The sequence below is a fragment of the Hyperolius riggenbachi genome, chromosome 5 (assembly GCF_040937935.1).
Source record: "Hyperolius riggenbachi isolate aHypRig1 chromosome 5, aHypRig1.pri, whole genome shotgun sequence".
Classification (NCBI taxonomy): domain Eukaryota; kingdom Metazoa; phylum Chordata; class Amphibia; order Anura; family Hyperoliidae; genus Hyperolius; species Hyperolius riggenbachi.
The window spans coordinates 214,694,687-214,721,502 of record NC_090650.1 but is presented as its reverse complement, the minus strand read 5'-3'; positions in this window follow the sequence as shown (position 1 = coordinate 214,721,502).

Here is a 26,816-nt window from a genome sequence, read left to right as displayed (position 1 = left end):
ATGGGGAGATAGCTGAACTCATTTTAGCTGAGCTCAGCTTAAAGTTGTAGGAAGGGAATCTAGTTTCTGTTTTCCAACAGACATCATAATTAAAATAGAATTAGATAATTAATTCTACTCTAGAAAATTATAGCTCCACCCCAGCAAAACTTTGATGAAACCTCTACTCGTTGCATGGAGCCATCTAACAGAAGTTATATCACAAGTCTGGCCTCCATGACACCCTTCCTTGCCTAACAGCAATAATCATGGTGGTGGATCTCAGGGTGCTCAGTATACGCAAAGTAAATCCGAACCAAAAATAAAGATACGATAAGCAATTTTATCTTCCAGTCTTACTCCTAAGAAGGATCTTGTTGGAATCCTAAAGTATTATGTGTTTAAAAGTTGAAGGCATAAAATGAAAGTGTTTATTGCCTCACAAGAATGATGACAGTTTTAGATGATTTACAGCCACGCATTGAATTAGTGACCTTTTTTGTTCATTCTCTTACCTCAGAATTGTTTCTCTCTCATGCAAGAGTTTTATAGCCTGTGATTAGTTATCAGTGAGTAAAGTCCAACTGGAGAGAAACTGTCATTCGGACCTTGGGAGCTCTAAGGCCCGGTTCACATTAGCGGTGGCTATCCGGAATAGCCGTGCCGGAGCCGCACCGCATGCTGGCCGGACGAAACGGACGCACGGCATAGCAATGTAAGTCTATGCCACGGTTCACATGCGTCCGTTTCGTCCGGACCGGAGCCGGACCGGATCCGGACTCCGGTGTCCGTTCCAACATGCGCTATTTTTGGGTCCGGCTCCTCCGGCAGCCGTATCCGGGGCGGAGCCGGACTGCACCATCCGGCCAATGGAAACCAATGAGAACCGGAGAGCGCACAACACACTGGCAAAAAATCCGGATGTTCTACCCCACTTCCTATGAGGATTGTTGCGGCGATATTGGATCGGGGACACATGGGCAAGCATTTTGGAGTGGAGCAGCACGAGCTGGAGATGTTGGCAGCATGTTGGAGGTGGAGGTGAGTGCTAAACAGCAGAGGGCCTGATTCCACAGGTCCCCCTTCTGCTGACCTCCCAGACCCCAACATTTTTTTTTTTTTTTACGATACTTTTGCCAAACGGATCCGGATCGCATCCGGATGAACACCTGATGCAACCTGACCGGATCCGGATCGGATCCGGATCAGAACCGTACGGTTCCGATCCGGATCCGGTCCGGATCCGGTCAGGCCATCCGGTCCGTTTGGCTGACAACCGCAAGTGTGAACGGGGCCTAACCCTTACAGTGAGAAAAAGGAGCACAGCCTAGTTCTTTGTAGCCTTGGAACTTACATACACATGTTTGTTTCATCATGTTACATGTCAGTTTAACTTTTTTTGTGTGTGGTTTTTTTTTTGTCCAAGAGAACATATGAGCAGGACTGTTCTGCAAAAGAACAAATTGGAGAAAAAATAGAATGGATAGATGTAAACTAGCCCATAGAAAATCATGGCAGTCTTTGGCCTGACTTTTTGAGTCTGCTGTCTACCAAATGCAGGGCAGCGGATTTTGTGTTAATAGGACCCAAGCTAGCCATACACTATACAATTTTAATTGCACAGTTTTGTCCAAATTTACTACATTTATGTAGTATACAATTCTAATGATTAAATATATCAAATTGTTTAGGTGCACCATGATTTTACAAAATTTTGGTTTGTTTGAAAAAGATATTACAATCAAGATTGAATATTGAATAGCCATCTTATCTTCTAGAATCTTGGCTTGCTTTTCTAATTGTTTACAATATAAACTAAAGGCTGCAAGACAGAAACTAAAAGTGCGTACATACGCATCACTTCTGTCTCTGGGCAACGCATTAGGGAGTATAGTGGGCCACCATAAACATGCTATATTCTCAGCAGAGGTCCCCCCCGCAGCCAGCCACATCAGCCAAGAACCATCTAACCTGTGTATGAGACTTAGGTGTAGGAATACATTATACAGTGTTTTCATATATTAATATTAGACATTAGATTTGATTTAAAAAATAATACAAATACAACAAAAATCTCTTGAAAAATGATTTCCCCTCGGTCAAAGCTCTATCGTCTAGTGGATCATACATTTATTAGGAAAGGTCGGTCTTAAAGAGATTAAGTGGGCTGCAGTACGGGGGAGAGGGCCACAGACAGGAGCAGCACAAGAGCAAGATATCATAGCTAGAGATGTCGCGAACCTCTGCTTTTCGGTTCGCAAACCCCGTTCGCGATCCTTCGCGGAAGGTTCGGTTCGCGGAAAAGTTCGCCAACCGCAATAGACTTCAATGGGGATGCAAACTTTGAAAAATAGATAAAATTATGCTGGCCACAAAAGTGATGGAAAACATGTTTCAAGGGGTCTAACACCTGGAGGGGGCATGGCGGAGTGGGATACATGCCCAAAGTCCCGGGGAAAAATCTGGATGTGACGCAAAGCAGCGTTTTAAGGGCAGAAATGACATTGAATGCTAAATTGCAGGCCTAAAGTGCTTTCAAACATCTTGCATGTGTATACATCAATCAGGGAGTGTAATTAGAGTTCTGCTTCACACTGACGCACCAAACTCACTGTGTAACGCACCACAAACAGCTGTTCTGCTGCTGGACTGGTGTGCACAATGGCGAGAGTATAGGCCGTGGCGGTTTTCAAGCCCATATGGCCACCGGGCTGTGGTAGCTCAATGATAGAACAACAGTGACTGTCCAGCTGATCAAATTTGGTCTGTCCACAATGAAGCAACGACCTTATTATCTTCTTGTATGTAGGTAGGCATAGGTAGGTGTCCCAGTAGTTAGCTAGGCATAGGTAGGAGTCCCAGTATAGGTAGGTAGGCATAGGTAGGAGTTCCAGTATAGGTAGGTAGGCATAGGTAGGAGTCCCAGTATAGGTAGTTAGGCATAGGTAGGAGTCCCAGTATAGGTAGGTAGGCATAGGTAGGTCCCCTAGTATAGGTAGGTAGGTGTCCCCGTAAAGGTAAGTAGGTGCCCCAGTAATTAGGTAGGCATAGGTAGGTGTCCCAGTATAGATAGTTAGGCAGGGCCTGGCTGGCACAGTAATAACAATTACCAAGGTCCAGCTGCAACAGATAGGGCTGTATAATGTCAGTGAGCAACACACACACACACAAAAAAACACATCTGGAAAACATTAGCTCTTAAAAGAGCTGTTGAGGGGTGCTATTTTAGCAATAACAATCAGCCAGGATCAAGCCAAGACCAAGAGCCTAACTAATCTTTCCCTAGGAGAACAAGTCTGCAGCAGCTGTCCCTAGTCTGTCTCTAGCAGGCACACGAGTGAGTGTAATGGCCGGCAAACCTGCCTTATATAAGGGGGGGTGGGGCTCCAGGGCTTAATGTAGCCTGAATGGCTACAATGTGCCTGCTGACTGTGATGCAGAGGGTCAAAGTTGACCCTCATAGTGCATTATGGGGCGAATCGAACTTCCGCAAAAGTTCGCTTGGTCCAAGCAAACGCGAACCCCCAAAGTTCGCCTGGAACCGTTCGCTACATCTCTAATCATAGCTTGTGCTGCAAAGTGCAGTGCAAAACTTGCAGCTGTGGTGGAGGTAGGGATACATAAGATGAAGGCTTTACTGCTATAGAAAAGTTCCAGTCGTGGCAGCACACCTGCTTACGGTGGCATGCTCACAGAATAACTAAAGGTAAAAATTAAGCACAAAGTAGAAGGCAATTATATCAGGAGAAGGCAAATAAATAAGTTTACTTTCAATTAAGTTTTAATCTTTGGGTAAAAATGAGTAGATTCTAAAAAGTGCTTATATTTATGGATGGCTGTTTATATGTAAAAACCATATACATTGATTGCTATCTTACCAGTAGTGTTGTTTCAAAAATCACTAAGGTTTGCAATAATTGACCTGAAAGGGCAAAGCAACCAAAAAAACTGTCAAATGCAAAATATATAATACTCTAAATATGAATCTGTATACACTGAACTACACTTATGCATTGTCATTATTCAATTTTACTTTTACTTACTTGCCTATTGTCTTTAAAATAAAAAAAAATAAAAAATTTGTATGACATGACTCTATACGTGTTCTTGATTTCCATATCAAATTTGTTGACAACACTACATATTTTTATGTTTGGGGGGTGATGAAAGTGTTGTAAAAGTTACCTAATTCTACTATCTGGAGGGGGATCATGAAGGGGCACAAAGGCTACTTAATGCAACTATCGTATATACTCAAGTATAAGCCGAGTTTTTGGACCCCAAAAGGTGGCCCAAAAGTGGGGGTCTCGGCCTATACTTGAGTCTCTACTTTGAATAACCCCCAGTGCCTCCCCGCCTCTACCCCCGGAGTGCTCCCTCCGCCATATGCGGCTGCAGAATTGTGCCGAATGCTAGGCATAATGGTGCGAATCACCTCCGAGTCTTTCTCCCTGCTAACTGACCTCTCACCAGAACGGAGCGATGAATGCAGTTTTTCAGCCTCCCACGGGCCTTTCTCCCTGCCACCGCTCACCAGAGGATGCGATCTTGCTTTTAGCTTCTCCCCGCTGGCGGCGCATAGTGGAGCGCTCGCTCTCCCATCCACGCTGACTGCCGGAGTCTCATATCTATGATGTCAGGCAGTGGCGCATGTCATAGATAAGAGACTCCAGCAGGCAGCGTGGATGGGAGATCGAACGCTATGCCGCTATGTGCTTCACTGCCGAGGGGAACAGCGGGGAGAAGCTAAAAGCAAGATCTCATCCTCTGATGAACAGTGGCAAGTTGAAAGGCACGTGGGAAGCTGAAACTGCAAGATCACATCCTCTGATGAACGGTGGCAGGTAGAAAGGCCCGTGGGAAGCCGAAAACTGCATACATCGTTCCCCTCTGGTGAGAGGTCAGCTGGCAGTGAGGAAGAGACTCAGAGGTGACCGCACTATTCCTAGCATTCTGCACAATTCTACACCCGCATGTAGCAGAGAGAGCACTCGGGGGTGAGCTGCACCGCAGATATCATTAATACAGAGAGGAGCTGTGGTGTATGAGAGAGGAGCTGTGCTGTACTGCATATATGGGACATATCAGTATACATAGACATATACGGTAAGCCTAAAGTACTTACTATACACTAATATGAATTTGTGTTTGTGTGTAGCATGAGATTTTTATTTTTCTAGGGTCACATTAAATGGCTGTATGATTAAATCACTTTAGATTTAGTGCTTACTGAACATTACAGTGAGAGATGTTTGGGGCAGCATACTTATAATGTGAGATGATCCAGCCTGCATACTTTGCTGGATTTTGCAATACAGAATCTGATTTATTTATAAAAAAAAATATGCCAAATATCTTTGGGAACTGGAGAGTGGAATCCTTGTCCTCCTGAGGTTATTTTACTGTGGCTGAAGACAGAAACTGTGTACATGCTTACAATGGTACTTGGCGACTGGTGTGTGATTGCTCCATGGTTGTAGCATTTCCTACCCCCGGCTTATACTCGGATCAAACATTTTATTCCATTTTTTAAGGGTAAAGTTGGGGGGTCGGCTTATACTCGGGTCGGCTTATGCTCGAGTATATACGGTAGTTTGGGAGGGAGATGATAAGAAACAACCAAAATTTGTTATAGGGCCAGTGATTTCTAACATTGCCCCTGAATTTGTCATGCATTCTGATTTTTTATTCCTTCTGACCTAATCTAAGTTCATCATCATGTCTGCCATCGGCCTTGTTTCTAGATTCAACTACTCATGCTTTCAGCCTATTCAAATATAGCTAATTTTATAATATGATGCTGTCTTACTAATGGGTACCTTATTTCAATTTTTCCCAATGTCCCCCTCTTTAGGTTAGGTATGATTAGGAGCTGCAACCAGTAGATATGCAACCAAAGTCCATGATATATTTCATGGTTCCCATATAGAGTTGGAAAACAGAGGGTCCAATATCCCCAAGAAGAAATAGTCAAGGGGATGTAAACAGTTTTAATTCAATGCAAATTTTTATGTTAATTTTTGCAAATGTTGTCAACTTGAAATTGGACCAGTCAGAATAATCAACTGCTGCATTTGACTAGTGCTGGTACAAAATGTACAATGTGGCATAACGATAACATAGAATTTGCATCGGATGGAAATTATTTGCATGTCATTGGCCATCTCTATGTCAATACTACCGTGAGGACTAAATCTTTACAAAGCAATTTTCCTTCTTTTTCATCTCACAAGAATGTTTGGAAATCCCATAAGAAAATAAATATTAGTAATGTGGTTTACATTTTGAAAATGTGAGTTACTTTGCGAAAATGATTTGCCTTCATTTTACACACAAAAAAACAAAAAAAAACAACAATTAAATTTGGCTGTTTAGTCTTTTCACTGCAAAGGACTAACTTTGATGCACTGAATGGTCTAGTCAATATTCTGTGCACCAAGTAATGCTGTAAACATGTCAGATGGTATCCATCAACAATATATGGCAATGGAACAATAACTACCTGTCCATAACAGAGATGTACCCAACAATGCTGTATAAAGGAAGCTTTCCCATGTCATTTACAATATTAATGGCAATTGTTTCAGAAATGCCATTTTAGCACTTCATAAATGGCACAGATGAAAGTTTTCTCATGTGATTCCAGCATCACTGTCCATCTGATAAAAATATAGCTTTGTTTTAAGATAAGTATGTGGAAAGGAGAAAAAAAAGAAAGAAAGAAAGAAAGAAAGAAAGAAAGAAAAGGAATAATTGAACAAAAAATTTCAGCTTGCTCCCATTGCCCACAATCCAATTTGCTTTTTGGATCATGTAATCTTGTGACATGGACATTGACAAAGAAAGCCAACATTATTTTTTCTACTAGTGCGAACTTATTGTTGCAGAACTAATAAAGCAATGCATGCTGAATGTTTGGGTTCAATTGCACTTTACAAAGGTACAAAAAAATGCATAGCAAGTGAACAGGAAAACCATTTAGGTTTGCCTGTACACGGTGCAATGTACAGTGGGAGAAGGATTCATACTTTTTATAGGGGAAAATTGAGGAATGCAAAATTATAACATTTATTTATTATTTTGCTCTATTAAAGTGCTTTATTTTTGCAAATGTAAATAACTGTTGTAGTATCATTAATACAATGTAGCCACTAGGACATCCGGCTCTGTGGAATATACTTGAGATATTTTCTTTCACGTAAAACTCTGCCACAGTCATGGCAAAATAACTCTAAAGCGCCTATGTAGAGTATTGGATGGATTTAAATTATAAGGCAAAGCACAGTACAGTCATTAATTTACCTTGAAACTAACAGCATGTGGATTAATTCACTAAACAATGTTTAACCACTTCACCACTGAGGGGTTTTACCCCTTGAGCACCAGAGCAATTTTCACCTTTCAGCGCTCCTTCCATTCATTCGTCTTTAACTTTATCATTACTTATCACAATTAAATGAACTATATCTTGTTTTTTCCGCCACCAATTAGGCTTTCTTTAGGTGGGACATTATGCCAAGAATTATTTTATTCTAAATATGTTTTAATGGGAAAATAGGAAAAATGTGGGAAAAAATTCATTATTTTTCAGTTTTCGGCCATTATAGTTTTTAAATAATGCATGCTACTGTAATTAAAACCCATGAAATGCATTTGCCCATTTGTCCCGGTTATAAAACCGTTTAAATTATGTCCCTATCACAATGTTTGGCGCCAATATTTTGTTTGAAAATAAAGGTGCATTTTTTTCAGTATTGCGTTCATCCCTAATTACACGCCCATAGTTTATAAAGTAACAGTGCTGTACCCTCCTGACATAAATATTTAAAAAGTTCAGTCCCTTAGGTAACTATTTATGTATTTTTTTAACTGTAAATTTTTTATTTTTTTTTTAATTACAAAAAAAATGGGGAGTGTGGGAGGTAATGAGTTAATTTTTTGTGTATAAGTAATGTATTTGTATGTGAAAAATGTTTTAGGGTGTAGTTTTACTATTTGGCCACAAGATGGCACCAGTAACTCATTGATTAATGCGACCTCCAAGTGTCCTTCCGGACCCTTGCAGGAAGTACTAGGAGGCTGGGAAAGTTTTTTTTTCACAATGATCGCGCTGCTTATCGGAGATGCAGCGGATCATTGCGGGGCTTAGATCATCGAACGGGAATGGATTTTCCCATTCATTGATCTCCGGGCGAGAGGCTGGCGGTGTGTCTACGAGCGGGAGTGCGCGCTAGAGCGAGCAAGAGCGCAGGCAGCGGCAGGAGCGTGGAAAGTACGGATTTCTCCGTCCCTGGGGGTGAAAGGATGGAAAAAGGGACAGAGAAATTCGTACGGGTGGGGGTAAAGTGGTTAAAAATTGGCATCACAGATCAAAATAAACAAAAACAAAAATATGTTCCACCCCCACTAATATCAAAAGTCCATGCAGTTCACAGAATGGGGTTGAAAGGAGCCAACACAATAATTGTTATTTTTATAGGTATCACTTTAATTCTCATTTGGTCTTTGCTTTTTTGGGGGGATACAATGTAGAATGTAGAGTAATAACATTATTACTGGCATCTTTCTTCATAGGCAGTTGGCTATATCATACCAGGAACATGTGCCAGCAGTATATATATTTTGTATATCAAAGATATGAAGGTTATTTTGTTTTCGATTGAACACTCAATTTTATAATCGCATCATAACACTAACTAGAGTAGTAACATGCGGTTTATCTTTGTCAGTATACAGCACTTTAATCCAGAAAAATAAAAGCTATCAGTAAATACTGAAACTGAATTTACAGACTGCAAAGCAATGTAAAGACATCAATCAAGTGCTTTAAATGCAGTTTTCTTAACAAGTCATTTACAAAGATTGGTGAAATGATAGAATTTTTAAGTACAATAACTGTGGTTAATGTATGAGCTCTCAGTAGGTGGGAAGTAGATGCTGATGTTTGGAAGAAAGTAATTTTCTTGAAATGGATTTTAGAGCTGGGAATACAGGAGTGTATAAAAAGGAACTCTGTATTGAGTTTATTTAGCAAGTCTTTGTTAGTTAGGTTAGTATTTTGCTCACGTACAATCACCTGCCACATGAAGTAAGCTATGGTGGTAGTAAATACCTAAATGCATGCATGTTATTGTCAGTTAGACTTTGTTACTGATTGTGTGTTTAAAATTTGTTTTACAGTGAAACCTTGGTTTGTGAGCGTAATTCGTTCCGGAAACATGCTTTTAATCCAAAGCACTCTTATATCAAAGCACATTTCTCCATAAGGATTAATGGAAACCCAGTTGATTCTTTCAACAATCCAAAACAGTTATAGTAAAAAAGTATAAAATAAAAATGTATACAAGACTTTCACTATAACTAACAGAATCATTGCCGTCTGTTGGCCAGCCCCAAACTTTTTTGTGTGTGTCTTTAACAAGGAACTTATCCAGTGACAATTTCTTTTGAGGATTTCATGGAAATGTGACTTTGCACAGTCTTTACACTCAGATTAAGCACAATTAGAGGAATACTATCGATTCATATATTTTTTTCAATTGACACAGGAATTGTTTGGGAAGTGCTGCTAAGTACTGGTGTATACATTTTAGTAGCATCTTGTTTGTTTACTGTTATCAAAATACTTTTTTAAAGTTTACTGACGCCAAAACTGATGGCTGACTGAACCATGAGGAGAGGGGAAATTCCCCTCACACTTGATCAGTTAACTCTATGTGTAGCTCTGTGTGTGACAGAGAAGAGAGCTCCCAACAGCTGCAGCTCCTGTGTCCTGTGTTTCTGACTGAAGTGTCTGAAGAGAGCAGAGGAAATGTAACTAATTGTCACAGCTTTTCATACTGTTTTTGCTTTCAGAGTTTGATATGTTTGATATTTGCTTTCTGTAGTCTGATATGCAACTCTGGCTGTGCATTGAAGCAGACACCCCTTCTGCAATTGATTTGTCCCAATATAGCTAAATCCTACCCTCAATAAATTACAGTTTTTGCCTCTGATATTTAACATGAAAAGTAGGAAAATGTTTACACAGCGACTTAGACATTATTTGCACACTGTCATTTTAGAACACTTTGGTATCTATAGTATTCCTTTAAGAACAATCCTGCAACGCCAAAGGGAGAAGAACTATCAGCTCAGTTGTGATGACGTAATGCGTGTACTTTTTTCTGCTTGTATATCAAGATGTTGCTTGTATATCAAATCAAAATTTCACAAAAATGTTTGCTTGTTTTGCAAAGCGCTCTTAAACCAAGTTACTCTCAATCCAAGGTTTTACTGGTATCTACTTGTTTTTATTGATTTTCATTAGGGGGTGAATAGATTGTTTATGAATAGTGAAGAGCCACAAAAATGTTAAGTTTCTTCCCCCACGCTTCTAGATGTAGATAAATGCATCCTGAGTCATCCTGAGTGGGTTTCCTTTTACTGGGTATCTTCCTTCTATGGGGTATGCACAGATCAGATCTTACTCGCACATGCCCAGTTGGGATGGGATCGTCCACAGCCAGAAGCGCTGCAAGAAGAAACCTATTCATCTGAACTGAGTCAAATAAGTTTAGAGGGACCAAGGCCAGATTTATACTTTTTACACCCCCAGGCCAAATATTCTGGGGCTCCCCTTCCAAATGCAGCAGTGCCCCTTCCATACCATGTGCCGTCCCAGGCCTTGGTGGCATCTACAGAAGACCGACCCTTTGCCGGAATGGTCGACTGCAAGAGCATCCAGGAAGCCTCTGAAGCATCCAGAGACTTCCGTCTACTTAGGGAAATATTTATCTTTTTAAATGCTTCAGGTGTGCATTAATGCCCGCTTTATCTCATGTTGTTGACTTAAAGTAGAATTCAAGATAGGAAAAAAGCAAACAGTTTCACTTACCTGGGGCTCCCCCAAGCCCCTATTAGCCGTCTTGTCCTGCGCCGGTCTTCCATGATCCTCCGTTTTGCGCCGCCAGCTAGTTTCTACCATCGACTTGTAAGTCAACGGCAACTGCTTCTGCGGGCCCCGGGCTAGGCGTACCTTTCTTCGTGTTCCAGTCTGTAATAGCGTCCTGCGCTAATAGCACAGGACGCTGTTGCGGGCTGGAATGCGAAGAAAGCTATGCGTAGCCTGGGGCACGCAGGCGCAGTTGCCATCAAGATGGAACAGAAACTAGCTGCGGTGGGAGAAAAGAGGATCATGGAGGACCGGCGTGGGACAGGAAGGCTGCTGGAGGGCTTGGGGAAGCCCCAGGTAGTGAAACTGTTTGCTTTTTTCCTATCTTTGGTTCCGTTTTAACTGTATGCTACTATTGAAAGATATTAAGCAGCTATGAGAAAAATGTGTTAATTAGCACCTAGGCATGAGCATAAATTAAGACACAGAACATTTACTGTATATCGCGTTTCTCTCCTGGTGGATTTAAAACACCAGAGCTACAGACACTAGGGCGAGGTCTATAGGCCGTAGCAGTGTTAGGAACTCTTGGCCCAGGTTTCCTCAATAGGTGCAAGCTTACTGAACAAGAAGAGCCAAGGTTTGAATGGTGTTTACCGTCATTTACACAAACACCGTGCTTTGATCCTAATCTTTGCTGTCACCTGCCCGACACTTGACGCAACATCGAGGATCATTTACTGTGTCCTCATGCGGGGATGAAAAATGTTGCATGACCGGAAGCTCTCCCTAAACCCGACAAATGATTTTCTGGAAGAATGAGATCCTGGGCTGCCACGTCCATCTGAACGTCCATCTGAACCAGCCCTTAGTGTAAAAAGTCAGTCAGTCTGTCTGTGTAATTCTGCAACAACTCAGGCCAAATGGTGTTAAGATTCATGCATACTCATGAACCTAGGTTTCCTGTTCAAGCCTTAGTTTAGAATGCAAAACATTTTCATAAACAGGTATTCAAGTGTCCTCTGTTCTTTCCCAGATTTGACATTTCCCCTTAGAATGGTAATTTTCAAGTTGCTTAAGCTGTGGTTATAGTTAAAATGTAGTCCTATTGGGGTGGGCTTCCTTTAAAATTCAATAAAATTCCTGTGAAACTGGAGCAGTTGTACTTTGTTCCCATTCCAGATGACAATAATGTCATCAATGAAGTGGTAAGTAATAGGAGAAGGGCTTGTGGGTACAGGTTGATAGAAAGTCACTTTACAATCGCTTTTCAAAGGAGGTAAAACTGTGTGACATCATGTCAGACTGAACCTTCTGAATCTGAAGCAGGTTAGTTCAGTGTGCGGCGCTGAGCGCTGTGCGTCTAAACTGGGTGCCGTCATAGCAGCAATGCTATTATGTGCACCTCACGTAGTGGTAATTTGGGGCTCTGGCGGTTGCCAGACCCCGAATTACATCTCCCTCAGAGCTGTGATAACTCGGAGTGGGAATAGTATTTAACGCCACCTTGGCGTTTAGCAGCAACAGAGAGAGCCGTCATTAGAGGTAGAGCGCTATGCTCATAGAACCTCTGTCTGCTTATTACCAGCTGCTATGGCTGAGGGGCAGGGCTAGTACAGCTCTGGGAGAACTCCTACTTAGTTCACTGCATGGATTGCTCTGCAGAAAGGAAAGATCTAGGCTTATTTACTACACAGAACTAGTACAGATGGGAGGCACTTAGTACTATAAATTAACTAAAAATGGTTTAACATTGCAAAGTAAGTGCTGGATGACTTCCAAAACAACCATCACAAGCAGCAATTTGCCAAGTGAAATATATTTGTACACTCATACAATGCATTTTGTTAGACCAAGCCCACTTTCCCAGGTCATAAAAAACTGCCAATAACATATAATTAATAAAAATGTTATCACTCATACAAAAAGAACACAACATTGTAATAAGTCACCAATACATTCACAAGAAGTAAAAAGAAGTTTGCATAAATAATATCTTCAAAAAATATGTATAGAAAGATTCCTAATAATAATATAAAAATAAATGCAAATATATAAAAATGCAGCAGAACCACTATAATTGACTATACATACACTTATACCATATGTCTACGCCAACCTAAGAGCCACTATGTACACATTTCAATATTATTTGTTATATATTCCTGATTTTTTTTAATGTAACTCTATAAAATTATGTGTATTTATTTTTACTTTTATGCATTTTAGGTATGTTATATCTCTTTTAAAAGTGAGAGCATTTTATTGATTATATTTCATAGGCACTTGTTCATGACCTGATGAAGTTCGCTTGCCTCATGAAACACATTGCTGAGTGTACTAATAAATTACAAATGGAGAATTACTTACTGCAATGTCTGTTTTGGAGGTTAGCCAACAATTACCTTCATATTTTTTTGAATATTTTTAATTACTGAATATTATTGGTTGCCTCCCATTTGGGATAATCCTAATATAGGTCTGTTGGCAGGTTATAGTGTATGTTAAACACTATCTATTTGCTTGAGTGTGATTGGATCATAGGAGAGTATTCCTATATCTGAGGACAGGTATTGTTCTTATTGCATGCCGATCTCTCAAAACGATTGACTACATGCTTAGAATTAAGAAATTTTTAGTTTATGATAAAAGACTGTCATATACTCAGAGTGGGGCAAAGTGCATTTGAAGTCTGGATATACAGTGGGATGCAAAAGTTTTGGCAACCCTGTTAATCGTCATGATTTTCAGGATTTTTCCTGTATAAATTGTTGGTTGTTAGGATAAAAAAATGTCAGTAGGATAAAAAATGTCAGTTAAATATATCATATAGGAGACACACACAGTGATATTTGAGAAGTGAAATGAAGTTTATTGGATTTACAAAGTGCGCAATAATTGTTTAAATAAAATTAGGCAGGTGCATAAATTTGGGCACCACAAAAAATGAATGAAATCAATAATTAATAGATCCTCTTTTTGCAGAAATTACAGCCTCTAAACGCTTCCTGTAGGTTCCAATGAGAGTCTAGATTCTGGTTGAAGGTATTTTGGACCATTCCTTTTTACAAAACATCTCTAGTTTATTCAGGTTTGATGGCTTCCAAGCATGGAAAGCTCTCTTTAACTCACACCACAGATTTTCAATTGTATTCATGTCTGGGGACTGTGATGGCTATTCCAGAACATTGTACTTGTTCCTCTGCGTGAATGCCTTAGTGGATTTTGAGCAGTGTTTAGGGTCGTTGTCTTGTTGAAAGATCCAGCCCCGGCGCAGCTTCAGCTTTGTCACTGATTTTTGGACATTGGTCTCCAGAATCTACTGATATTGAGTGGAATCCATGTGCCCCTCAACTTTAACAAGATTCCCAGTCCCTGCACTGGCCACACAGCCCCACAGCATGAAGCATGATGGAACCACCACCATATGTTAATGTAGGTAGCAGGTGTTTTTCTTGGAATTCTGTGTTGTTTTTCCTCCATGCATAATGCCCCTTGTTATGCCCAAATAACTCAATTTTAGTTTCATCAGTCCACAGCAACTTATTCCAAAATGAAGCTGGCTTGTCCAAATGTGCTTTAGCATATCTCAAGTGGCTCTGTTTCTGCTGTGGGCGGAGAAACAGCTTCCTCTGCATCACTCTCGCATACAGCATCACCTTCTGTAAAGTGCGCCGAATGGTTGAACGATGCACCGTGACTCCATCTGCTGCAAGATTATATTGTAGGTCTGAGGTGCTGGTCTATGGGTTGACTCTGACTGTTCTCGCCATTTGTCACCTCTGTTTATTCAAGATTTTTCTTGGTCTACCACTTCAAGCCTTAACTTGAACTGAGCCTGTGGTCTTCCATTTCCTCAAAAGTTCCTAACTGAGGAAACAGACAGCTGAAATCTCTGTGACAGCTTTCTGTATCCTTCCCCTAAACCATGATGATGAACAATCTTTGTCTTTCTGGTCATTTAAGAGTTGTTTTGAGACCCCCATGTCGCTACTCTTCAGAGAAAATTAAAAGGAAAACTTACAATTGACCCCCTTAAATACTCTTTCTCATAACTGGATTCACCTGTGTATGTAGGTCAGGGGTCACTGAGCTTTCCAAGCCAATTTGAGTTCCAATAATTAGTTCTAAAGGTTTTGGAATCAATAAAATGACAGTGCCCAAATGTATGCACCTGCCTAGTTTTATTTAACCACTTGCCGACCGCGCACTCATAACGCGCGTCGGCAAAGTGGCAGCTGCAGGACCAGCGACGCAGTACTGCGTCGCCGGCTGCAGGCTAATTAATCAGGAAGCAGCCGCTCGCGCGAGCGGCTGCTTCCTGTCAATTCACGGCGGGGGGCTCCGTGAATAGCCTGCGGGCCGCCGATCGCGGCTCGCAGGCTAAATGTAAACACAAGCGGAAATAATCCGCTTTGTTTACATTGTACGGCGCTGCTGCGCAGCAGCGCCGTAAGGCAGATCGTCGATCCCCGGCCAATCAGCAGCCGGGGATCGCCGCCATGTGACATGGGAAAGCCTGTCACTGGCTGCACAGGACGGATAGCGTCCTGTGCAGCCCCGATCACCAGAGGGGTAGCAGGTAGGAGAGGGAGGGGGGGAATTTCGCCGCGGAGGGGGGCTTTGAGGTGCCCCCCCCCCGCAACACCCACAGCATGCAGAAGCGATCAGACCCCCCAGCACATCATCCCCCTAGGGGGGAAAAAAGGGGGGCGATCTGATCGCTCTGCATGCCAGCTGATCTGTGCTGGGGGCTGTAGAGCCCACCCAGCACAGATCTGAAAATACAGCGCTGGTCCTTAAGGGGGGGTAAAGGCTAGGTCCTCAAGTGGTTAAACAATTATTGCACACTTTCTGTAAATCCAATAAACTTCCTTTCACTTCGCAAATATCACTGTGTGTGTCTCCTATATGTTATATTTAACTGACATTTTTTATTGTAACAACCAACGATTTATACAGGAAAATCATGACAATTAACAAGGTTGCCCAAACTTTTGCATCCCACTTTAATACATTCATATGAATGTATACTTTATAGATAAAAGTCCAAAAAAAGTGTCTATTTAATTTCATCGCCAGTCAGATTGGCGCAGGGAGAACCGAATAATAGCCCACCCTGCTGCCGCTGAAATTCCCAATGGCGTTAATTACTATTCCCCCTTTGAGTATAGCAACTCAGAGGGAGAAGTAATTTGGGGTCTGGAACCCCGAATTACCCATGCGCAGGACGTGGACTATAGCATTGCTGCTGTAGCCACGCCAAACTCTGGCACTACGCGGCCGGTGCTGTCCGCTGAGAAGAGGTGTCCCGCAAAGAAATTTCCTGAGTGGGCCAGATTGGAGGTTTGTAAGAAGGCTTTATAAGAGGACTATTGAATCTGATACGTACATGTCAAGCAACTATAAAGTAAAAAAGTACTACACAATCAAGAACTTTATTCCATAAATGACCAGCCATGTTGTGCCACACCCTAGACACACCTCTGCCTACATGACCTGTGCAGAAGGTTTGATCTGTGTACTTCGATAAATATATCACACTTCAATAATTCGTTACTGATGTAAAAGTGCTAAGATGATGTCAGCGCTATATTATTATGTGATCATTTATTCATTAAAGATCATGATTTTTTTTTAACCTTTATCACTTGGCATCGTTATATCAAATTCAATAGTTCTTTAATCTCAAGCTTATCCTATAAAACCCTCTCAGGGTGATGCACATCCCAATCTGACCTGTTTGTTAGTGAAGGGTAAAGTGTTTGAACTCTATATTTCTATTATTTTTGGCATAGTGTTTGTCTGAGCATTTGCTATATAAATACATGCTTAAAGATGGACATTGTTTCTAAAACCTTATACCCTTTTAAGTGTTGTTCTCATTCTTTACCCCAAAAGTTAACTCCATGAAAAGTAATGGAGAAATGAAGAACATTTTTGTTAAACTGCTGGCTATGTCCCCATTGGAGAATATTCCACTTACTGCCAGCCCCTGAGACCCCCATGGCTTTAATATGAACCATGGTGCTCCTGGCTATAGGAAATGAGAGACAGGAATAAAACCTTGTTAGGGGTTCTAATGTTCCCGCTCTAACTACACAAAAGCTTTCGTATTTATCTCTGTTCCTACTGTGATTATTTAGACAGAAAGTAAATGATATACTTCAGTTTGGGCACACAACAAAATGTAAGGCTCGTAGAGTAAACACTTTCAATAAATTATGCCCTTAAAGATTGTTGTTTGATCACTAAGGTGACATTGTGGGGAAGGAACGCTGTGCAGACACACACTGTTTTGTGGCAGCTGAACATAGTATACTGTTCTATGGAGAGGGGAGGAGGGAGCAGCTCACAAGGAAGTGGCAGATTGCTTACAAACATTATGAGACGCTGTAATTATACTATAGCCAGACTCTCGTGCAAAAAGTAAGTGGGGGGTGGTTAGTGCTAGAAGAAGGTGGGGTTGGTTAGTGCTAGGCATATATAAGGGAGAGCTCTTGTTAGCCATAGATAGGGGAGGGTTTCTGTAAAGGTTAGGGTACAGAGGGGCATAGTAGAATATCAGTAAAATTACAGATATTCTACTATAGTGGATAGTAGAATATCAGTAAAACGATCATTATTTTACTACCACAATATCGTGCCCATGTTTCCTCACGTCATTTTTTAATAGATCCCTACCTTCTAGTAAATCGACTTCATTAGCAGCTATTTGGCCACTACATCTTTATAGCAGCTGTACTTGTAAATAGAGGCTATTTGACCACAATATGTCTGTATTAAAATTTTGCGGTGGGGACAAACTTTGGCGGTGGTGTTAGTGTTGGGAGGGTTAGTGTTAGGCATAGGTGGGGGGGAGGTTAGTGTTAGGCATGGGTAAGGGAGATGTTAGTGTTAGTAGTTATAGACACTTTTTAATCTCCATTGTACTATTATAGCATTTTGAACATGAATACAATTTTCCCAAATGTACAGATGCCTTTTTTTTTATGTATGCATATGACACTGTAGCTTTGCCAGTGCCATACCCAGCATTATCATATGTGCATCCATGAGAAGAAGCATGTTTTATCCTTGCAGACACTGATTCTAATTCTCCAGAAACACCTAGTGTGCATCCATTTCTGTTGGGTAATATTCTTAGCTCAGTATCCAACTACTAAATATATATTTGTTTGTTGAAAAAATGCATTTTGCTTACAGGAAAAAAGGTGCTGCATATATTTCTGCATTAGGTACCATGATCACATAACTGGCTGGTCTTCTAGTATGAAGTCCGATACAAGCATACAAAAACATACTTATCTCAAAATATTTTACATATCTAAACAGGTAGTATCATAGCAAGAACATAAATCAGAAGAAAACCCCTTTCCAAAAGGTTACAAGAGTCATCTGTGTATGTGTATTATTACAGACTTGTCTGAAATGAAATAAGGTATTCCATACTTGATTAATGCACTGAAACAAGAAAGATAGGCTTTGTATCTTCACTTGCAGTGTTACAGCAGTGAAAGTATTCTGTATACTACACCAAAATCTTTCGTAACATGTTATCTCGACTGCAAAAGGCAAATACAAAAAAAACCAAGATGTTTTCCTTTCTTTCATTCTTTCTTTTTTCAGGTTACATTCTTGAAAGTGAGGTAGTGAATGGAATGTGCAATTTAGAACAGTCAAAATTATACTGTGCTAAACTGGAAACATCTGATCACATGCGGAGGAATTTTAAAAAGCATACAGATGAAAAATAATTACAATAGAAATACGTTTGCTGACAACAGCACCACACTGCCCTGTGTGAATTTACTTAGAAAAATGCTAAAAGGAACCCATATTTGTCTCCTTTTAAACAGTACCAATAGCCTGGAAGTTCTGCTGATCTTTCTGGTCGGAAGTGTCCATATCACACACCTAAAACAAGCAGCTAATCTTGTTAGATTTTTGTCAGAAATATCTGATCTGAATGTTTGTTCAGTGTCTTTTGCTAAATGTATTCCAGGCAGTAGACCAGCAGGACAACCAGGCAATGTGCATGTTTTAAAAGGAAATAAATATGTTGGCCACCATATGTCTCTCACCTCGAGTTCCCTTGAAAGGGATCTCTGATATGAAGCCAGCGAATACTGAAGCAAGCTGAAGAGGCTGGGCAGAAGCGTGCACAGCAAAATTTAAAGTATCCTCGGCTCACATACCAGAACTCTTCATGTGTTAGTTATCAGCTTAATTGACTGGACTTGTGGAGCATTTTGCTGGTGGTCCGTCCCATGATGTTTAAAGGGAACTTGAGGTGAGAGTGATATGGAGGCTGCCATATTTATTTCCTTGTAAACAATACCAGATGCCTGTCAGACCTGTTTCTCTTCTGACATAAATAGTGTCTGAGTCAAAACCCTGGCCTAGCCCAGCATATGGGTAATCTGGTAAAACCTGAGTCAGCCAAGCCAGAGTACCTGATCTCCTGCATGCTTGTTCAGGGTCTATGGCTAAAAGTATTGGAGGCAGAAGATCAGCAGGGCAGTCAGGCAACTGGTATTGTTTGAAAGGAAATAAATATGGCAGCCTCCATACCACTCTCACCTCGGGTTCCCTTTAACTGCACTCCATGAGGTTTGGGGTCCATGCCCCTACGAGTAAACTTAGGTAACTTTGCTCTTAGGCTTTCTATCCAATAAAATCTGTGTCCAATCCTGGGTAAGCACATTGTATATTTAGGCTGTGATTGCATCTAACGAAGAGACCCACCAATCAAGACTGGCCTTGTTGCAGCTCAGGGACTCACCTACAGATCTTTGGATGCATGAAAACAATATCTTTTTTTTAGTCTATTATTTATGCATATGGCTCCATATATGTTAAACTTTGCTTTGTATTCTTCTGCCCAACATCTTGAGCTCCTCACATGTTAGTTACTTGTGTGAAATTACACTCTATGCTTTAATTGTATCCATTGGTGCATGATTCAAACACTACTGAAGAGCCTGATAAGTAGGACAGCCAGGCAATTTGTGTTATTTAACAGAAAATAAACATGGCATCACCAAAATCCCCTTCACTATACGGTCACTATAAAGTTAAGGTTCATAATTTAAAATGTATTTTAGTTTTGTTATGAAACATAAACTTAGCATGGTATAATGGTATTGCAGGTGTAATTCATCTCCCATTTGAAAGCCAATGGGAGAATTACACCAGCATGGAACAGTCCTTTTGAAAACAAATTACAGTTTCCTCTGGTTTGCAGGGTCTAAAGCCCCATGTACACAATACGATTCTTTGTGCGATTCTATTCACAATCCGATTAAATCCGACATGTCCGATCGGGATTCGATTCGATTCGATTCAATTCGATTTGCCATTGTTTTGAGACAGATTTATCAAAACCAGTGCAATGAAATTTGAAGAAGAACTGGTACAAAAATCGAGCAGATGTCCAGATCAAAGACTATGAAAAGTGTGGGTCCCCCTTAATATGCCAACATGTCACTTATCAGGTATGCAGTCTGGGTGGCCCAGGTAACGGAGGACAGCGAGCATGTGCCCCACCCCTTTCCTGAACCATCCCAGGCCACATACCACAGCTCTGGCAGTATCTTATAAGAAGAGGAGAGACAGATCCTCTACTAACAATAGTAGACAAGACAGAAGTAAGAGTTTTTGTTTACCTCCTACACTGTAATCCAGTCAATACAAAAGTCTAATTTGTTGAAATCCATTCAAATGTAGGGTTTAGCAATGTAATCCATAAGGGGCCCTTTGCAGAGTCTAAGCTGGGAGCACACTTGTCTGAGCAGAAAACCATGTATTTTCTGACACGCATTTCTGTGTTTTTTTTTCTGCGCTTGGGTTTTTTTGTATGCGTTTTTGTGCATTCCTGTTTTGCATTTTTATTCAGATGCCTTTTTAAAAGAATGAAAATCACATTGTTTTCATGTAAAAAAAAGTAAAAATGCGTACCTTTGCATCTTTGTAGGAAAGTGTTGTATGCAAATCGCATGCAATTTGCGTAGCTATACAAAAAAAAAAGAAGCTTGATGTGCGATTTTAAACATTTCAGCCCGCAGGTGTTTTCACCTCAGATACAGAAGCAAATATCCCCTGTCAGCATTCCTTCTATTTATTCACCAATAACTTTATTACTATTTATCACAACAAAACAATCTATATCTTGTTGTTGTTTTTTTGCCACCAATTAGGCTTTCTCTAGGTGGTACATTTTGATAAGTTATTTTATTCTAAATGCATTTTAACGGGAAAAATAAGGAAAAAAAACGATAAAAAATTCATTATTTCTCCTTTTTCGACCAATATAGTTTTAAAATAAAACGTTCTGCTGTGTATAATACCCCCACATTTTATTTGCCATTTGTCCAGGTTATTGCAACATTTAAAATATTTCCCTAGTACAATGTATTGAGCCAATATTTTATTTGGAAATAAAGGTGCATTTTTTCAGTTTTGCGTCCATCACTAATTGCAAACCCATATAGGCAAAAGATAACAGTGATATACCCTCTGCTCCAGGGACCATGGGGCGGGTGCAACCTCTGCATGCCCTGGTCCAGAGAGGTTAATGTGCAGGTTTCAGTTAGTTATATTATTAAGCTGTAGTTAGAGGCGGTCACTGTAATTAGTGTTTTAGTTAGTTACACTATATGGGCAAAAATAGGCTTCAAATTTTGTTTGTGTGTTGAACTTAGTTAAATTCATGATTGTTTAAGGGGTTAGGAGAACAACTGTGCTTAGGTGAAAGGTCAGGGATTAATCTTTTAATTTTGTGATTAAAAATTAAATGAGAATGAAAAAAGGCTTATAGATGAATACTCCAGTCAGGACTTTGGTGTATATGCCCAAAAATAATTTTTGTATTTGTACCTGTACTTAAGACACTGATTCTACATATCTAGGCACTCTTATGCTGTTGTCACAGTCCCTTTATCTAAAAATTGTTCCTGTCTGTCATAGAGGACATGGCTGTAATGTGGACAGGTGCACTTTGTGCTGGTGGGTGCTTTATTGGGAAGACACACTTAGCAATGTTCATTAAACTCTGTGATTACATAGAAATAGTAATTAACCACTTCATGTATTACATGCAAGGAGGGTGACCGATACTCCATAAACTTTTATAAAGCATATGTGTAAAGCACGCCAGCTCTCCCACACCGCCTAAGGTTTTTTTTCTTTGCCGTTAATGTTTCAGGAATAAAACAATTGAAGCGATATGCCATATATCTTTATGGATCTCTGTATTATTTAATGGGAGTCATGAAACGCTAATTTACTACTCAAGCACATTGCAATATGTCACAGGGATGACATTGTATCTCTAGCTTTTTTAAACAATTGACCTACAGCACAAACCTATTAGATAATCCGATGTACACTGCGTATCCTCCACAAATAAAGCACTGCACCTTCATCACAACATCACTCATTAGCTCGAGATCTTCAGTTCAAATCATTACCATATTTTTTATACTGGTCAGAGCTGCTTATGGAATCACGACTGGCAACCTTTGTGACATTAATGACATGTATGTGTCCTCTAGGGGCTCATTATGAAAAAAAGAAAGGAAAGGAAATAATTGGCTGCCTTTTAAATATAATTTGGAGGGTCCTTTTCCTCGCAGCTCTCTGGTGGAGAAGGTGTTGTGTCAAAGTCTATTACCTTGCTGGACGCCTATCCCTTAAGTTACAAAAAAATTGAAGCATCAGCAGAGGTTTGAGAGGTCGATAAAGCTTTTAGATTTGGAGATGTTTTCAGGGGAAGCATTTCCTGCGGCTAAGAGTTGTTAATGGAGCTTAAGGAATTATCTTATGACTCGGGCTGTGAGAGCAGTTTATTTCCTCGCTCCTGTTCCCTTGTCGAGGCTGAATATGCTGCTGTCAAAGTCGCTTAATGAAAAGTAACGCGTCGCTGATTACAGTTTTATTTGGGCTCTATGTAAAAAGCGCTGTTAATTTAGCATCTTTTCCTCTGTGTGTTTGAATTTGCCACGGCTGAATGATTAAGAATCTCTCAGTTTCAAACTCTGCCTCTTATGTTCCTGGCTTTCTTTCTTGTGCTTTATCTGAGCCTCGCTATATTCTGTGCTTTGCTGGCCTAGCAACCCTGTGCTGTTCAGACACCCTGCCTAATAACTGGATTAGCAATCCGACTCCTATAACCACTTATTGATTCAGTTTAACCATAATTTGGCTCAATTAGTTAAGTACGGGTAATACTTAAACACTGGTTTAACCCTAATTTGCTTTAAACCCAAACTGATGGATTTTTATTATATTAAAGGGGACCTGAAGTGAGATTAGTATATGGAGGCTGCCATATTTATTTATTTTTAAACAATACCAGCTGCCTGGAAGTCCTGCTGATCCTCTATCTATAATTCTTTTAGCAACCCTGACCCTGAACAAGCATGTAGATCAGATTTTTCTGTCAAAAAACTGACAAGATTAGCTGCATGCTTGTTTCTGGTGTTATTCAGACACTATTGCAGCCAAAGAGCTGCAGCAGGGCAGCCAGACAACTGGTATTGTTTAAAAGGAAATAAATATGGCAGCCTCCAAATATCTCTTCAGGTTCCCTTTAATCTTTCTCCAAATAGAGGCTGAAAGATAAATATGGCATAGATGGCATAGAATAGGACTAGGGGTAACATTTTGAATGTATCACAGTGTTTAAATAGGAGCTGTCAGCCATAGTATCTCAGAAAAAAACAACACATATATAAGTAAATAAATACTTGCTCTACTTACATAACATATGCATAACACTGTCCAGGTTTTGATTTTAGTGATTTTTCCATAGTAAAAAAAGAGAAAATCCTTCTTAGGGTTCTCCATTTTAACTGTGTCTATCTTGAAGCCAATCCTTATGTAATTTCCTCCCTTACTCTACACTGCCTGATTGTGTATGCATTGCCCCCCTCCTCCCATTCTTCAGGCACTCCCACCCAGCTCTGCAATAGAAAGTGCATTGTCTCAGCATGATAAATATTGGCCAATCAGAGAGGAACAGAGGCGTGGGAGGGGAAAACAGGAGGCAAAGAGGCTTCGGCCAATCAGGCTGCATTAGGGCAGTGGCTGGATGGTGTAATGGTTAAGGGCTCTGCCTCTGACACAGGAGACCAGGGTTCGAATCTCGGCTCTGTCTGCTCAGTAAGCCAGCACCTATTCAGTAGGAGACCTTAGGCAAATCTTCTTAAAGGTGGCCATACATGGTACAATTTTTCAATTAGATAATTTAGTTTGATTATTCAGTTAGATCGAATATAAAGATTTTTCCAGCATGTCCGATAACTTTTCCCGAAAAAACAGGATAATCGTTCGAATTTCTTGATCAAAAAAAAAAAAATATTTTCAACTTTCATTTAATTCCATCATTTCGATCGATTAAACGGGAAAATCGAACATTTTTATTGTACCGTGTATGGCCACGATAACACTGCTACTGCCTATAGAGCGTGCCCTAGTGGCTGCAGCTCTGGCGCGTTGAGTCTGCCAGGAGAAAAGCGCGATATAAATGTTTTTTTTATTTTTTTAGTTAACTCTGAGGGGAAATAAAGAAGCAAAAAAGACAACCCAACATGCCTTGCAACTTCCTTTGTGTGACAATGTGCCAAATAAGAGTCTGGTAAACTGGGGAATGATCATTTCTCAACAAGAAAAGTAATAGTGATTTTTAACTTTTGGATTGCCTGGTTAACATCCATATTACTTGTTTACCAGATAAAAATATAGAATTGATTTTTGATTTTATGCCCGACAGTTACACTTATATAGCTGAGCCCAATGTCACTTCAATCGACCATCTGCTATTTCAGGTATGTTTAGTATTACATGAGTGAAGCAGGTACCATTTGCAGAATACTGATCGGCTCATATGGGATCTGCTGCTGCCAGTCTAAGTGTGGAAATATAGCCCATTACTTGATGAAATAACAATGTGATGAACCAAACCAGCTCCTGCATCTACTCATCTGTGCTTTGTGAAATCAATAAAATCCCACTGGTTTAATAAGAGGTGATTCTAAACAATAAGAGCAAAATTTAGCTAGCAGTTTTTGTGGGAGTAGCAGAATGAATTAGAAGTAAATGAAGTTTATTATTACATGGAGCTGAACATCTCTGTTAAATTGCATGTTATCTTTACTCTGTCACATGGGGCTTCCATATATGAGTAGGAACACTTTCTCGCTCGAGTTAATAAATTGAAGTGAAGTACAGCATCATTGTACTGCTGGACTAGGAGATACAGCTGCATATTGTAAAGTGGCCTGTGCAGGCTTATTGATGAACCGCTCGGAGATTAATGAAAAGTTTCCAAAGCAAAGACACAAATCCTGCTTGTGGCAGATACACTGTAAAGTTTCATGTGTGGGGCTTCAGTCATCAGGAAAAATATAAAGCTGGATACACACGTCAGATAAAAATCTTTGCAAACTAAGGAATCAATCTGCCACATAGGTTTGTCAGGAACGTTTGAATGATGGACTGTTCTAACAAGGCTGTACAAGTGCAAATGATCGGTTCATGCAAAGGACCCAATAAATGCTTTTGTAGTCTATTTACTTCCCCCTTTTTCATTCACTGTGCACATAAACATTAAGACATATCTGGCACACACCTTATTTAATGAACGATTGTCAGCAGACCAGATCCACTGAATTGAAAGATTGAAAGATGGATATATGTGGTCGCTATTTTTGGAGGTCTTTTGCAAACTATTTTATAATGATTATCTGCAATTCGATCGTTGATCGTTCATTTTTCAAAGATTTTTATCCCAAACATGTAATGATATTTCCGTATATTTGCAAATTTGAGAGACGGGGAGAATGGGAGGAATGGACGTACAAGAGAGTGGAGAGAGGGGAGGGAGAGAGACTGACTCAGTATATGAAACACATTTAAGAAGTGCAGAAAGTGACTGTCTTCTCAGGCTTTGCTGTGTGCTGTACTGGATGGTATGGGATATATTTATCTGCATACATAAGGGCAGTAAGATGCATTAAGCCTTTGGAGCAGGGACTTGGTTTGTCGTCGTACTGCAGGTTAGGTCAGCATTAACATTCCTACTTGGCCAAGCAGCCTGCAGCAAGCACTCTTCTCCCTGGAGAGTACACTTTTTGCTATTACTGTCAGGTACCCTTGACTCTCTTTTTGCCCTTTTATCTATTACAAGAAATTCGAGTTCTCCTGCCCTTTTCACTTGAAGACGTGGCTTTCTGTAAAGCCTCCCCCTGCCACTGAGATCACAAGGTACAGATCCTTTAGAAATTGAGGGGTTTACTGTCAAAATGAAAATTTCACTTCAAATTATCTTGGCTGATGCACGTTTTCCAGGGCCGGGGGCTCCTCTCTGAGCCTTTTGACAGCTAGATCAGCGGAGAGGTTCAGTGATCTCGATAATATCATCCAGGAGAGCGAAAGTCAATACAATGACAGCTTATATGACTGCATACAATCCAATTACAGCTACCTGTACAGCAGTGGAAAGAATCTGATCTACTGCTACCAGCTACATTCTTTAATTGCCAGTCACAAGAACATGGAAATAAGTCTTTGGAAATCAATGTTTTTAAGTTAGTAAGCATTGTCACGAGCAAATATATATGTGGACCACAGACTATAAATACAAGTGATAAAGCCCCGGGTTGCTTATTTCTTCAAACAACATCCATGGCTACACGTATAGGAAAGCATATACATGCAGGCACTGTGTGTATTCCTGTGCTGATGGGCTCTGCTCACCCACTCTGCACACCGCTATCTGACACAGTTAAAAAAAAAGCGAGATGTGTTCTTAGTTTCTTATTAAGAAAGTCGGTTATTCTCTCCAGTCACTCGTAAAAAGGAAAGAAAGAAACACCACGGTCTTTCGCTCTCTCTTGGCTGCACTCCTATTTTAATGTCAGAAATGGTAAATCATCTATCCTGAAGTGTTAAAATATTCATG